Source organism: Fistularia commersonii, chromosome 32 (genome assembly GCF_037954325.1).
Source record: "Fistularia commersonii isolate RoL2024-O1a breed Wild chromosome 32, RoL_Fcom_v1.0, whole genome shotgun sequence".
NCBI classification, from domain to species: Eukaryota; Metazoa; Chordata; class Actinopteri; order Syngnathiformes; family Fistulariidae; genus Fistularia; species Fistularia commersonii.
Window position 1 is genome coordinate 740311 of NC_141315.1, and position 18520 is coordinate 758830.

Sequence of the window (18520 nt, forward strand, 5' to 3'; positions counted from 1 at the left end):
CGCGTTAACTCGGTGAGATAAGCACTTTTTGAACGAATGGCTATATCTTTTGAACCTGTGATGGAATTACAATGAATTTGACATATATTGTACAAAATCATGTCCTAAACAGCATATTTTAACAGTAGAAACCAACTTGATGAAATACATTAGTTATTTCCACTCCTAATCAAAAACGCTTCAACTCCGTGAGATAAGCACTTTTTGCATGAATGGCTATATTTTTTGAACTTGTAGCTGGATTACACAGAATTTGACATGTATTGTGCAGAATCATGTTCTAAACAACATATGTCAACAGCAAAAACCAACTTGGTGAAATTCATTAGTTATTTCCACTCTTAATCAAAAACGCTTCAACCCGATAAGATAAGCACTTTCTGAATGAATGGCTATATCTTTTGAACCCGTGATGTGATTACACTAAATTTGACATATATTGTGCATAATAATGTCCGAAACAACATATATAAACAGCAGAAACCAGAATGATGAAATTCATTAGTTATTTCCTTTCCAACTCAAAAAAGATTTAACCTCGGTAAGATAAGCACTCTTTGACCCTATGGCTATATCTTTTTAACTTGTAGGTGGATTACACTGAATTTGACATATATGTTGCAGAATCATGTCCTAAACAACATATCTCACCAGCATAAACCAGCTAGATGAAATTCATTAGTCATTTCCACTCAAAAACAAAAAAAGCTTCAACTCAGCGAGATAAGCACTTTTTGACCTTATGGCTATATCTTTTGAACTTATAGCTGGATTACACTGAATTTGATATATTGTGCAGAATCATGTCCTAAACAACATATATAAACAGCAAAAACCAGCATATTGAAATTCATTAGTTATTTCAACACCAACTCAAAAACGCTTCAACTCGGTGAGATGAGCAGTTTTCGAACGAATGGCTATATCTTTTGATCTTGTCGCTGGATTACACTGAATTTGACATATATTGTACAGAATCATGTCCTTTACAACATCTATCAATAGCAGAAAAAGGCTTGGTGAAATTCAATAGTTATTTCCTCTCTTAATCAAAAACGCTTCAACTCGATAAGATAAGAACTTTTTGAACGAATGGCTATATCTTTTGAACCTTCGATGGGATTACACAGAATTTGACATATATTGTGCAGAATCATGTCCTAAACAACATATTTCAACAGTAGAAACCAACTTGATGAAATTCATTAGTTATTTCCACTCCTAATCAAAAACGCTTCAACTCGGTGAGATAAGCACTTTTTGAACTAATGGCTGTATCTTTTGAACTTGTAGCTGGATTACCCTGAATTTTACATTTTTTGTGCTGAATCATGTCCTATACAACATATTTCAACAACAGAAACAAGCTTGATGAAATTGATTAGTTATTTCCACTCCTAATCAAAAACGCTTCAACTCCGTGAGATAAGCACTTTTTGAACGAAAGGCTATATCTTTTGATCTTGACGCTGGATTACACTGAATTTGACATATTTTGCGTAGAATCATGTCCTAAAAAACATATTTCAACAGCAGAAACCAGCTTGATGAAATTCATTAGTTATTTCCACTTCTAATCAAAAACGCTCCAACCCAAAAAGATAAACACTTTTTGAACGAATGGATATATCTTTTGAACCTGTGATGGGATTACACTGAATTTGACATATTTTGTGCAGAATCATGTCCTAAAAAACATATTGCAACATCAGAAACCAGCTAGATGAAATTCATTAGTTATTTCCACTTATAATCAAAAACGCTTCAACTCGGTGAGATAAGTCCTTTTTGAACGAATGGCTATATCTTTTGAACCTGTGATGGGATTACACTGAAGTTGAAATATTTTGTGCAGAATGATGTCCTAAACAACATTTGTCAACGGCAGAAACCAGCTTGATGAAATTCATCTGTTATTTCCACTCCGAATCAAAAACGCTTCAAGTCGGTGAGATGAAGTCTTTTTGAACGAATGGCTATATCTTTTGATCTTGACGCTGGATTACACTGAATTTGACATATATTGTGCAGAATCATGTCCTAAACAACATATCTTAACAGCAGAAACCAGCTTGATGAAATTCAGTAGTCATTTCCACTCAACATCAAAAACGCTTCAACTCAGTGAGATAAGCACTTTTTGACCTTATGGATACATCTTTTGAACTTGTGGCTGGATTAACATGAATTTGACATATATTGTGCAGAATTATGTTCTAAACAAGATATTTCAACAGCAGAAACCGGCTTGATGAAATTCATTAGTTATTTCCACTCCTAATCAAAAACGGTTCAACTCGGTGTGAAGACTTTTTGAACGAATGGCTATATCTTTTTAACCTGTAATGGGATTACACTGAAATTGACATATATTGTGCAGAATCATGTCCTAGACAACATATTTCAACAGTAGAAACCAGCTTAATGGAATTTGTTAGTTATTTCCACTCCTAATCAAAAACGCTTCAACTCGGTGAGATGAAGACTTTTTGAACGAATGGCTTTATCTTTTTAACCTGTGATGGGATTACACTGAAATTGACATATATTGTGCAGAATCATGTCCTAAACAACATATATCAACAGCAGAAACCAGCATGATGAAATTCATTTGTTATTTCCACTCCTAATCCAAAACGATTTAACTCGATAAGATATGCAGTTTTTGACCTTATGGCTATATCTTTTGAACTTGTGGCTGGATTACACTGAATTTGACATATATTGTACAGAATCATGTCTTTAATGATTTCTACCAAGCCTGTTTCTGCTGTTGATAGATGTTGTTAGTCATTTCCACTCAAAAACAAAAAAGCTTCAATTCAGTGACATAATTACTTTTTTACCTTATGGCTATATCTTTTGAATTTATAGCTGGATTACACTGAATTTGACATATATTGTGCAGAATCATGTCCTAAACAACATATATCAACAGCAAAAACCAGCATATTGAAATTCATTAGTTATTTCAACTCCAACTAGAAAACGCTTCAACTCGGTGAGAAAAGCTTGTGCAGAATAATGTCCTAAACAACATATATCAACAGCAGAAACCAGCATGATGAAATTTATTAGTTATTTCCACTCCAACTCAAAAAAAGATTTAACCTCGGTAAGATATGCACTTTTTGAACAAATGGCTATATCTTTTGAAAATGTTCCTGGATTACACTGAATTTGACATAAATTGTAAAAAATCTTGTCCTAAACAACATATTTAAACAGCAGAAACCAGCTTGATGAAATCCATAAGTTATTTCCACTTTTAAACAGAAGCTCTTTAACTCGGTGAGATAAGCACTTTTTGAACGAATGGCTATATATTTTGATCTTGTAGCTGGGTTACACTGAATTTGACATATATTGAGCAGAATCAGGTCCTAAACAACATATATCAAAAACAAAAACCAGCATATTGAAATTCATTAGTTATTTCCACTCCAACTCAAAAAAAAGATTTAACCTCGGTAAGATATGCACTTTTTGAACGAATGGCTATATCTTTTGAACTTGTAGCTGGATTACACTGAATTTGACATATATTGTGCAGAATCATGCCCTAAACAACATATTTCAACAATAGAAACCAACTTGATGAAATTAATTAGTTATTTCCACTCCTAATCAAAAACTCCTCAACTCGGTGAGATAAGCAATTTTTGACCTTAAGGCTATATCTTTTGATCTTGAATCTGGATTATACTGAATTTGACATATATTGTGCAGAATCATGTCCTAAACAACGTATATCAACAGCAGAAACCAGCTTGATGAAATTCATTTGTTATTTCCTCTCTTAATCAAAAACGCTTCAACTCAGTGAGATAAGCACTTTTTGATCTTATGGCTATATCTTTTGAATTTATAGCTGGATTACACTGAATTTGACATATATTGTGCAGAATCATGTCTTAAAAAACATATATCAACAGCAAAAACCAGCATATTGTAATTCATTAGTAATTTGCACTCCAACTCAAAAACGCCTCAACTCGGTGAGATAAGCAGTTTTTGAACGAATGGCTATATCTTTTGATCAAGTCGCTGGATTACACTGAATTTGACATATATTGTGCAGAATCATGTCCTACACAACATCTATCAACATCAGAAACAGGCTTGGTGAAATTCAATAGTTATTTCCTTTCTTAATCAAAAACGCGTTAACTCGGTGAGATAAGCACTTTTTGAACGAATGGCTATATCTTTTGAACCTGTGATGGAATTACAATGAATTTGACATATATTGTACAAAATCATGTCCTAAACAGCATATTTTAACAGTAGAAACCAACTTGATGAAATACATTAGTTATTTCCACTCCTAATCAAAAACGCTTCAACTCCGTGAGATAAGCACTTTTTGCATGAATGGCTATATTTTTTGATCTTGTTGCTGGATTACACTGAATTTGACATATATTGTGCAGAATCATGTCCTGAACAACATATATAAAACAGCAGAAACCAGCATGACTAAATTCATTAGTCATTTCCACTCCAACTCAAAAAAGATTTAACCTCGGTTAGATATGCACTTTTTAACCTCATGGCTATATCTTTTGAACTTGTAGCTGGATTACAATGAATTTGACATATATTGTGCAGAATCATGTCCTAAACAACATATTTCAACAGCAGAAACCAGCATGATGAAATTCATTAGTTATTTCCACTCAAACTCAAAAACGATTTAACTCGATAAGATAAGCACTTTTTGAACGAATGGCTATATCTTTTGAACTTGTGGCTGGATTACACTGAATTTGACATATATTGTGCAAAATCATGTCCTAAACAACATATATCAACAGCAGAAATCAGGTTAGTGAAATTCATTAGTTTTTTCCACTCTTATTCAAAAATGCTTTAACCCGATAAGATAAGCACTTTTTGAACGAATGGCTATATCTTTTGAACCGGTGATGTGTTTACACTAAATTTGACATATATTTAACTGAATCATGGCCTAAACAACATATATCAACAGCAGAAACCAGAATGATGAAATTCATTAGTTATTTCCACTCTAACTCTAAAAGATTTAACCTGGGTAAGATAAGCACTTTTTGACCTTATGGCTATATCTTTTGAACATGTATCTGGATTTCACTGAATTTGACATATATTGTGCAGAATCATGTCCTAAACAACATATATCAACAGCAAAAACCAACTTGGTGAAATTCATTAGTTATTTCCACTCTTAATCGAAAACGCTTCAACCCGATAAGATAAGCACTTTTTGAACGAATGGCTATATGTTTTGAACCTATGATGTGATTACACTAAATTTGAAAAATATTGTGCAGAATCATGTCCTAAACAACATATTTCAAGAGTAGAAACCAGCTTGATGAAATTCATTAGTTATTTCCACTCCTAATCAAAAACGCTTCAGCTCGGTGAGATAAGCACTTTTTGCACGAATGGCTATATCTTTTGATCTTGTCGCTGGATTACACTGAATTTGACATATTTTGTGCAAAATCATGTTCTAAACAACATAATTCAACGGCAAAAAACAGCTTGATGAAGTCTATTAGGTATTTCCACTCCTAATCAAAAACGCTTCAACTCGGTGAGAGAAGCACTTTTTGAACAAATGGCTATATCTTTTGAACTTGTACCTGGATGACACTGAATTTGACATATATTGTGCAGAATCATGTCCTAAACAACATATATCAACAGCAGAAACCGGCATGATGAAATTCATTAGTTATTTCCACTCCAACTCAAAAAAGATTTAACCTCGGGAAGATAAGCACTTTTTAACCTTATGGCTATATCTTTTGAACTTGTAGCTGGATTACACTGAATTTGACATATATTGTGCAGAATCATGTTCTAAACAACGTATATCCAGCAGTAACCAGCTTGATGAAATTAATGAGTTATTTCCACTCCAACTCAAAAACTATTTAACTTGATAAGATTAGCAATTTTTGACCTTCAGGCTATATCTTTTGAACTTGTAGCTGGATTACATAGAATTTGACATGTATTGTGCAGAATCATGTTCTAAACAACATATGTCAACAGCAAAAACCAACTTGGTGAAATTCATTAGTTATTTCCACTCTTAATCAAAAACGCTTCAACCCGATAAGATAAGCACTTTCTGAATGAATGGCTATATCTTTTGAACCCGTGATGTGATTACACTAAATTTGACATATATTGTGCATAATAATGTCCTAAACAACATATTTCAACAGCAGAGACCAGCTTGATGATATTCAATAGTTATTTCATCTCTTAATCAAAAACGCTTCAACTCGGTGACATAAGCACTTTTTGAACGCATGGCTATATCTTTTTAAACTGTGATGGGATTACACTGAATTTGACATATATTGTGCAGAATCATGTCCTAAACAACATATTTCAACAGCAGAAACCAGCTTGATGAAATTCATTAGTCATTTCCACTCAAAATCTAAAACGCTTCAACTCAGTGAGATAAGAACTTTTTGACCTTATGGCTATATCTTTTGAACTTGTAGCTGGATTACACTGAATTTGACATATATTGTGCAAAATCATGTACTAAACAACATATACCAACAGCAAAAACCAGCATGTTTAAATTCATTAGTTATTTCCACTACAACTCAAAAACGCTTCAACTCGGTGATATAAGCAGTTTTTGCACGAATGGCGATATTTTTTGATCTTGTCGCTGGATTACACTGAATTTGAAATATATTGTACAGAATCATGTCCCATCCAACATCTATCAACAGCAGAAAAAGGCTTGGTGAAATTCATTAGTTATTTCCACTCCTAATCAAAAACGCTTCAACTCGGTGAGATAAGCACTTTTTTAACGAATGGCTATGTCTTTTGATCTTGTCGCTGGATTACACTGAATTTGACATATTTTGTGCAAAATCATAGACTAAACAACATATTTCAACAGCAGGATCCAGTTTGGTGAAATTCATTAGTTTTTTCCTCTCCTAATCAAAAACGCTTCAACTCGATGCGATAAGCATTCTTTGAACGAATTGGCTCTATCTTTTGAACTTGTAGCTGGATTAAACTGAATTTAACATTAATTGTGCAGAATCATGTTCTATAAAACATATTTCAACGGCAGTAACCAGCTTGATGAAATCCATTAGTTATTTCCACTCCTAATCAAAAACGCTTCAACTCTGTGAGGGAAGCACTTTTTGAACGAATGGCTATATCTTTTGAACTTGTAACTGGATTACACTGAATTTACATATATTGTGCAGAATAATGTACTGAACAACATATTTGAACAGCGGAAACCAGCTTGGTGAAATTCATTAGTTATTCCCTTTCCTAATAAAAAACGCTTCAACTCGGTGCGATAAGCATTCTTTGAACGAATTGGCTCTATCTTTTGAACCGCTGTTGGGATTACACTGAATTTGACATATATTGTGCAGAATCAAGTCCTAAACAACATATTTCAATGGCAAAAACCAGCTTGATGAAATCCATTAGTTATTTCCACTCCTAATCAAAAATGCTTCAACTCGGTGTGAGAAGCACTTTTTGAACGAAAGGCTATATCTTTTTTAAATGTTGCTGGATTACAATGAATTTGAAATATATTGTGCAGAATCATGTCCTAAACAACATATTTGAACAGCAGAAACCAGCTTGGTGAAATTCATTAGTTATTTCCACTCTTAATCAAAAACGCTTCAACCCGATAAGATAAACACTTTTTTAACGAATGGCTTTATCTTTTGAACCTGTGATGGGATTACACTGAATTTGACATATATTGTGCAGAATCATGTTCTAAACAACATATATCCAGCAGAAACCAGCTTGATGAAATTCATGAGTTATTTCCAGTCCAACTCAAAAACGATTTAACTCGATAAGATAAGCAGATTTTGACCTTATGGTTCTATCTTTTGAACTTGTAGCTGGATTACACTGAATTTGACATATATTGTGCAGAATCATGTCCTAAACAACATATCTTAACAGCAGAAACCAGCTTGATGAAATTCATTAGTCATTTCCACTCAAAATCAAAAACGCTTCAACTCAGTGAGATAAGCACTTTTTGACCTTATGGATACATCTTTTGAACTTGTGGCTGGATTAACATGAATTTGACATATATTGTGCAGAATCATGTTCTAAACAAGATATTTCAACAGCAGAAACCGGCTTGATGAAATTCATTAGTTATTTCCACTCCTAATCAAAAACGGTTCAACTCGGTGTGAAGACTTTTTGAACGAATGGCTATATCTTTTTAACCTGTAATGGGATTACACTGAAATTGACATATATTGTGCAGAATCATGTCCTAGACAACATATTTCAACAGTAGAAACCAGCTTAATGGATTTCATTAGTTATTTCTACTCCTAATCAAAAACGCTTCAACTCGGTGAGATGAAGACTTTTTGAATGAATGGCTTTATCTTTTTAACCTGTGATGGGATTACACTGAAATTGACATATATTGTGCAGAATCATGTCCTAAACAACATATATCAACAGCAGAAACCATTATGATGAAATTCATTAGTTATTTCCACTCCTAATCCAAAACGATTTAACTCGATAAGATATGCAGTTTTTGACCTTATGGCTATATCTTTTGAACTTGTGGCTGGATTACACTGAATTTGACATATATTGTACAAAATCATGTCCTATACAACATCTATCAACAGCAGAAACAGGCTTGGTGGAAATCATTAGTCATTTCCACTCAAAAACAAAAAAGCTTCAACTCAGTGAGATAATTACTTTTTTACCTTATGGCTATATCTTTTGAACTTATAGCTGAATTACACTGAATTTGACATATTGTGCAGAATCATGTCCTAAACAACATAAATCAACAGCAAAAACCAGCATATTGAAATTCATTAGTTATTTCCACTCCAACTCAAAAACGATTTAACTCGATAATATAAGTAGTTTTTGAACGAATGGCTATATCTTTTGAACTTGTAGTTGGATTACACTGAATTTGACACATTTTGTGCAGAATATTGTCCTAAACAACATATTTCAACAGCAGAAACCAGATTAATGAAATTCATTAGATATTTCCTCTCCTAATCAATAACGCTTATACTCGGTGAGAAAAGCACTTTTTTAACGAATGGCTATATATTTTGATCTTCTAGCTGGGTTACACTGAATTTGACATATATTGTGCAGAATCATGTTCTAAACAAGATATTTCAACAGCAGAAACCGGCTTGATGAAATTCATTAGTTATTTCCACTACTAGTCAAAAACGCTTCAAGTCAGTGATATAAGAACTTTTTGAACGAATGGCTATATCTTTTGAATTTGTACCTGGATTACACTGAATTTGACATATTTTGTGCAGAATCATGTCCGAAACAACATATTTCCACAGCAGAAACCAGCTTAATGAAATTCTTTTTTTTTTTTCCACTCCTAATCAAAAACGCTTCAACTCAGTGAGATGATGACTTTTTGAACGAATGGATATATCTTTTGAACCTGTGATGGGATCACACTGAATTTGACATATATTGTGCAGAATCTTGTCCTAAACAACATATATCAACAGCAGAAACCAGCATGATGAAATTGATTAGTTATTTCCACTCCAACTCAAAAAAGATTTAACCTCTGTAAGATAAGCACTTTTTGACCTTATGGCTATATCTTTTGAACTTGTAGCTGGATTACACAGAATTTGACATGTATTGTGCAGAATCATGTTCTAAACAACATATGTCAACAGCAAAAACCAACTTGGTGAAATTCATTAGTTATTTCCACTCTCAATCAAAAACGCTTCAACCCGATGAGATAAGCACTTTTTTAATGAATGGCTATATCTTTTGAACCCGTGATGTGATTACACTAAATTTGACATATATTGTGCTTAATCATGTCCGAAACAACATATATAAACAGCAGAAACCAGAATGATGAAATTCATTAGTTATTTCCTTTCCAACTCAAAAAAGATTTAACCTCGGTAAGATAAGCACTCTTTAACCTTATGGCTATATCTTTTGAACTTGTAGGTGGATTACACTGAATTTGACATATATTGTGCAGAATCATGTCCTAAACAACATATCTCACCAGATGAAACCAGCTTGATGAAATTCATTAGTCATTTCCACTCAAAAACAAAAAAAGCTTCAACTCAGCGAGATAAGCACTTTTTGACCTTATAGCTATATCTTTTGAACTTATAGCTGGATTACACTGAATTTGATATATTGTTCAGAATCATGTCCTAAACAACATATATCAACAGCAAAAACCAGCATATTGAAATTCATTAGTTATTTCAACTCCAACTCCAAAACGCTTCAACTCGGTGAGATGAGCAGTTTTCGAACGAATGGCTATATCTTTTGATCTTGTCGCTGGATTACACTGAATTTGACATATATTGTACAGAATCATGTCCTATACAACATCTATCAATAGCAGAAAAAGGCTTGGTGAAATTCAATAGTTATTTCCTCTCTTCATCAAAAACGCTTCAACTCGATAAGATAAGAACTTTTTGAACGAATGGCTATATCTTTTGAACCTTCGATGGGATTACACAGAATTTGACATATATTGTGCTGAATCATGTCCTAAACAACATATTTCAACAGTAGAAACCAACTTGATGAAATTCATTAGTTATTTCCACTCCTAATCAAAAACGCTTCAACTCCGTGAGATAAGCACTTTTTGAACGAAAGGCTATATCTTCTGATCTTGACGCTGGATTACACTGAATTTGACATATTTTGCGTAGAATCATGTCCTAAAAAACATATTTCAACAGCAGAAACCAGCTTGATGAAATTCATTAGTTATTTCCACTTCTAATCAAAAACGCTTCAACCCAAAAAGATAAACACTTTTTGAACGAATGGCTATATCTTTTGAACCTGTGATGGGATTACACTGAATTTGACATATTTTGTGCAGAATCATGTCCTAAAAAACATATTTCAACATCAGAAACCAGCTAGATGAAATTCATTAGTTATTTCCACTCATAATCAAAAACGCTTCAACTCGGTGAGATAAGTCCTTTTTGAACGAATGGCTATATCTTTTGAACCTGTGATGGGATTACACTGAAGTTGACATATTTTGTGCAGAATGATGTCCTAAACAACATTTGTCAACGGCAGAAACCAGCTTGATGAAATTCATTAGTCATTTCCACTCAACATCAAAAACGCTTCAACTCAGTGAGATAAGCACTTTTTGACCTTATGGATACATCTTTTGAACTTGTGGCTGGATTAACATGAATTTGACATATATTGTGCAGAATCATGTTCTAAACAAGATATTTCAACAGCAGAAACCGGCTTGATGAAATTCATTTGTTATTTCCACTCCTAATCAAAAACGGTTCAACTCGGTGTGAAGACTTTTTGAACGAATGGCTATATCTTTTTAACCTGTAATGGGATTACACTGAAATTGACATATATTGTGCAGAATCATGTCCTAGACAACATATTTCAACAGTGGAAACCAGCTTAATGGAATTCGTTAGTTATTTCCACTCCTAATCAAAAACGCTTCAACTCGGTGAGATGAAGACTTTCTGAACGAATGGCTTTATCTTTTTAACCTGTGATGGGATTACACTGAAATTGACATATATTGTGCAGAATCATGTCCTAAACAACATATATCAACAGCAGAAACCAGCATGATGAAATTCATTAGTTATTTCCACTCCTAATCCAAAACGATTTAACTCGATAAGATATGCAGTTTTTGACCTTATGGCTATATCTTTTGAACTTGTGGCTGGATTACACTGAATTTGACATATATTGTACAGAATCATTTCTTTAACAACATCTATCAACAGCAGAAACAGGCTTGGTGGAAATCATTAGTCATTTCCACTCAAAAACAAAAAAGCTTCAATTCAGTGACATAATTACTTTTTTACCTTATGGCTATATCTTTTGAACTTATAGCTGGATTACACTGAATTTGACATATATTGTGCAGAATCATGTCCTAAACAACATATATCAACAGCAAAAACCAGCATATTGATATTCATTAGTTATTTCAACTCCAACTAGAAAACGCTTCAACTCGGTGAGAAAAGCAGTTTTTGAACGAATGGCTATATCTTTTGATCTTGTCGCTGGATTACACTGAATATGACATATATTGTACAGAATCATGTCCTATACAATATCTATCAACAGCAGAAACAGGCTTGGTGAAATTCAATAGTTATTTCCTCTCTTAATTAAAAACGCTTCAACTCGGTGAGATAAGCACTTTTTGATCGAATGGCTATATCTTTTGAACCTGTGATGGGATTACACTGAATTTTACATATTTTGTGTAGAATCATGTCCTGAACAACATATTTCAATAGCAGGAAAAAGCTTGATGTAATTAATTTGTTATTTCCACTCCGAATCAAATACGCTTCAAGTCGGTGAGATGAAGACTTTTTGAACGAATGGCTATATCTTTTGAACTTGTAGCTGGATTACACTGAATTTTACATATATTGTGCGAAATCATGTCCTATAGTAAATATTTCAACAGCAGAAACCAGCTTGATGAAATTCATTAGTCATTTCCACTCAAAATCAAATACGCTTCAATTCAGTGAGATAAGCACTTTTTGACCTTGTGGCAATATCTTTTGAACTTATAGCTGGATTACTCTGAATTTGACATATATTGTACAGAATCATGTCCTATACAACATCTATCAACAGCAGAAACAGGCTTGGTGAAATTCAATAGTTATTTCCTCTCTTAATCAAAAACGCTTTAATTCGGTGAGATAAGCACTTTTTGAACGAATGGCTATATCTTTTGAAACTGTGATTGGATTACACTGAATTTGACATATATTGTTGAGAATCATGTCCTAAACAACATATTTCAACAGTAGAAACCAACATGATGAAATTCATTTGTTATTTTCACTCCGAATCAAATACGCTTCAAGTCGGTGAGATATAGACTTTTTGAACGAATGGCTATATCTTTTGAACTTGTAGCGGGATTACACTGAATTTGATATCTATTGTGCAGAATCATGTCCTATACAAAATCTATCAACAGCAGAAAACGGCTTGGTGAAATTCAATAGTAATTTCCTCTCTTATTCAAAAACGCTTCAACTCGGTGAGATACGCAGTTTTTAAACGAATGGCTATATCTTTTGAACCTGTGATGGGATTACACTGAATTTGAAATATTTTGTGCAGAATCATGTCCAAGACAACATGTATCAACAGCAGAAACCAGCTTGATGAAATTCATCAGTTATTTCCACTCCAACTCAAAAACAATTTAGCTCGATAAGATAAGCACTTTTTTAACGAATGGCTATATCTTTTGAACTTGCCGCTGGATTACACTGAAATTGACATTAATTGTGCAGAATCATGTACTGAACATCATATATGAACAGCAGAAACCAGCTTGATGAAATTCATGAGTTATTTCCACTCAATCAAAAACGCTTCAATCCGATGAGATAAACACTTTTTGAACGAATGGCTATATTATTTGAACATGTGATGGGATTACACTGAATTTAACATATATTGTGCAGAATCATGTCTCAAACAACATATATCACCAGTAGACACCAGCTTGATGAAATTCATGAGTTATTTCCACTCCTAATCAAAAGTGATTTAACTCGGTAAGATAAGTACTTTTTGACCTTATGGCTATATCTTTTGAACTTGTAGCTGGATGACACAGAATTTGACATATATTGTGCAGAATCATGTCCTAAACAACATATTTCAACAGCAGAAACCAGCTTGATGAAATTCATTAGTCATTTCCATTCCAACTCAAAAACGCTTCAACTCGGTGAGATAAGCAGTTTTTGAACGAATGGCTATATCTTTTGATCTTGTCGCTGAATTACACTGAATTTGACATATATTGTGCAGAATCATGTCCTATACAACATCTATCAACAGCAGAAATAGGCTTAGTGAAATTCAATAGTTATTTCCTCTCCTAATCAAAAACGCTTCAACTCGGTGAGATACGCAGTTTTTGAACGAATGGCTATATCTTTTTAACCTGTGATGGGATTACACTGAAATTGACATATATAGTAAAGAATCATGTCCTAGACAACATATTTCAACAGCAAAAACCAGAATGATGAAATCCATTAGTTATTTCCACTCCCAATCAAAATCGCTTCAACCCGATAAGATAAAAACTTTTTAAACGAATGGCTATAATCTTTTGAAAATGTACCTGGATTACACTGAATTTGACATAAATTGTAAAACTCTTGTCCTAAACAACATATTTCAACAGCAGAAACCTGCTTGATGAAATCCATAAGTTATTTCCAATTTTAAACAAAAACTCTTCAACTCGGTGAGATAAGCACTTTTTGAACGAATGGCTATATATTTTGATCTTGTAGCTGGGTTACACTGAATTTGACATATATTGAGCAGAATCAGGTCCTAAACAACATATATCAACAACAAAAACCAGCATATTGAAATTCATTAGTTATTTCCACTCCAACTCAAAAAAGCTTCAACTCGGTGAGATAAGCACTTTTTGAACGAATCGCTATATCTTTTGAACTTGTAGCTGGATTACACTGAATTTGACATATATTGTGCAGAATCATGTTCTAAACAACACATTTCAACGGTAAAAACCAGCTTGATGAAATCCATTAGATATATCCACTCCTAATCAAAAACGCTTCAACTCGGTGAGAAAAGCACTTTTTGAACGGATGGCTATATCTTTTGAACTTGTAGCTGGATTACACTGAATTTGATATTAATTGTGCAGAATCATGTCCTAAACAACATATATCAACAGCAAAAACCAGCATGTTGTAATTCATTAGTAATTTCCACTCCAACTCAAAAACGCTTCAACTCGGTGAGATAAGCAGTTTTTGAACGAATGGCTATATCTTTTGATCTTGTCGCTGGATTACACTGAATTTGATATATATTGTGCAGAATCATGTCCTATACAAAATCTAACAACAGCAGAAAAAGGCTTGGTGAAATTCAATAGTTATTTCCTCTCTTAATCAAAAACGCGTGAACTCGGTGAGATAAGAACTTTTTGACCTTATGGCTATATCTTTTGAACTTGTAGCTGGATTACACTGAATTTGATATATATTGTGCAGAATCATGTCCTAAACAACATATATCAACAGCAAAAACCAGCATGTTGAAATTCATGAGTTATTTCCACTACAACTCAAAAACGCTTCAACTCGGTGAGATAAGCAGTTTTTGAACGAATGGCTATATCTTTTGATCTTGTCGCTTGATTACACTGAATTTGATATATATTGTGCAGAATCATGTCCTATACAAAATCTAACAACAGCAGAAAAAGGCTTGGTGAAATTCAATAGTTATTTCCTCTCTTAATCAAAAATGCGTGAACTCGGTGAGATAAGCACTTATTGAACGAATGTCTATATCTTTTGAACCTGTGATGGGATTACACTGAATTTGATATATATTGTGCAGAATCATGTCCTAAACAACATATATCAACAGCAGAAACCAGCATGATGAAATTCATTAATTATTTCCACTCCAACTCAAAAAAAGATTTAATCTCGGTAAGATAAGCACTTTTTGAACGAATGGCTATATCTTTTGAACTTGTAGCTGGATTACACTGAATTTGACATATATTGTGCAGAATCATGTCCTAAACAACATATTTCAAATGTACAAACCAACTTGATGATATTCATTAGTTATTTCCACTCCTCATCAAAAACGCTTCTACTCGGTGAGATCAGCACTTTTTGAACGAATGGCTATATATTTTGAACTTGTAGCTGGATTACACTGAATTTGACATATATTGTGCAGAATCATGTCCTATACAACATCTATCAAACGCAGACACAGGCTTGGTGAAATTCAAAAGTTATTTCCTCTCTTAATCAAAAACGCGTTAACTCGTTGAGATAAGCACTTTTTGAACGAATGGCTATATCTTTTGAACCTGTGATGGGATTACAATGAATTTGACATATATTGTGCAGAATCATGTCCTAAACAACATATTTAACAGTAGAAACCAACTTGATGAAATTCATTAGATATTTCCACTCCTAATCAAAAACGCTTCAACCCGATAAGATAAAAACTTTTTGAACGAATGGCTATATATTTTGATCTTGTCGCTGAATTACACTGAATTTGACATATTTTGTGCAGAATCATGTCCTAAACAACATATTTCAACAGCAGAAACCAGATTAATGAAATTCATTAGTTATTTCCACTCCTACTCAAAAACGTTTCAACTCGGTGAGATAAGCACTTTTTAAACGAATGGCTATATCTTTTGAAAATGTACCTGGATTACACTGAATTTGACATAAATTGTAAAACTCTTGTCCTAAACAACATATTTCAACAGCAGAAACCAGCTTGATGAAATCCATAAGTTATTTCCACTTTTAAACAAAAACTCTTCAACTCGGTGAGATAAGCACTTTTTGAACGAATGGCTATATATTTTGATCTTGTAGCTGGGTTACACTGAATTTGACATATATTGAGCAGAATCAGGTCCTAAACAACATATATCAACAACAAAAACCAGCATATTGAAATTCATTAGTAATTTCCACTCCAACTCAAAAACGCTTCAACTCGGTGAGATAAGCAGTTTTTGAACGAATGGCTATATCTTTTGAACTTGTAGCTGGATTACACTGAATTTGACATATATTGTGCAGAATCATGTTCTAAACAACACATTTCAACGGTAAAAACCAGCTTGATGAAATCCATTAGATATATCCACTCCTAATCAAAAACGCTTCAACTCGGTGAGAAAAGCACTTTTTGAACGGATGGCTATATCTTTTGAACTTGTAGCTGGATTACACTGAATTTGATATTAATTGTGCAGAATCATGTTCTAAATAACATATTCCACCGGCAAAAACCAGCTTGATAAAGCCATTAGTTATTTCCACTCCAACTCAAAAACGCTCCAACTCAGTGACATAAGCACTTTTTGATCTTATGGCTATATCTTTTGAATTTATAGCTGGATTACACTGAATTTGACATATATGGTGCAGAATCATGTAATAAACAACACATATCAACAGCAAAAAACCAGCATATTGTAATTCATTAGTAATTTCCACTCCAACTCAAAAACGCTTCAACTCGGTGAGATAAGCAGTTTTTGAACGAATTTCTATATCTTTTGATCTTGTCGCTGGATTACACTGAATTTGATATATATTGTGCAGAATCATGTCCTATACAAAATCTAACAACAGCAGAAAAAGGCTTGGTGAAATTCAATAGTTATTTCCTCTCTTAATCAAAAACGCGTGAACTCGGTGAGATAAGCACTTTTTGAACGAATGGCTATATCTTTTGAACCTTTGATGGGATTACACTGAAGTTGATATATATTGTGCAGAATCATGTCCTAAACAACATATATCAACAGCAGAAACCAGCATGATGACATTCATTAGTTATTTCCACTCCAACTCAAAAAAGATTTAACCTCGGTAAGATAAGCACTTTTTGAACGAATGGCTATATCTTTTGAATTTGTAGCTGGATTACACTGAATTTGACATATATTGTGCAGAATCATGTCCTAAACAACGTATTTCAACAGTAGAAACCAACTTGATGAAATTCATTACTTATTTCCACTCCTCATCAAAAACGCTTCTACTCGGTGAGATCAGCACTTTTTGAACGAATGGCTATATATTTTGAACTTGTAACTGGATTACACTGAATTTGACATATATTGTGCTGAATCATGTCCTTTACAACATATTTCAACAGCAGAAACCAGCTTGATGAAATTCATTAGTTTTTTCCACTCCAACTCAAAAACGATTTAACTCGGAAAGATAAGCACTTTTTGACCTTAAGGCTATAACTTTTGATCTTGACGCTGGATTACACTGAATTTGACAAATTTTGTATAGAATCATGTCCTAAACAACATATTTCAACAGCAGAAACCAGCTTGATGAAATTCATTAGTCATTACCACTCAAAATCAAAAACGCTTCAACTCAGTTAGATAAGCACTTTTTGACCTTGTGGCTATATCTTTTGAACTTATTGCTGGATTACACTGAATTTGACATATATTGTAAAGAATCATGTCCTATACAACATCTATCAACAGCAAAAACCAGCATATTGTAATTCATTAGTAATTTCCACTCCAACTCAATAGCGCTTCAACTCCGTGAGATTAGCAGTTTTTGAACGAATGGCTATATCTTTTGATCTTGTCGCTGGATTACACTGAATTTGAAATATATTGTGCAGAATCATGTCCTATACAACATCTATCAACAGCAGACACAGGCTTGGTGAAATTCAAAAGTTATTTCCTCTCTTAATCAAAAACGCGTTAACTCGTTGAGATAAGCACTTTTTGAACGAATGGCTATATCTTTTGAACCTGTGATGGGATTACAATGAATTTGACATATATTGTGCAGAATCATGTCCTAAA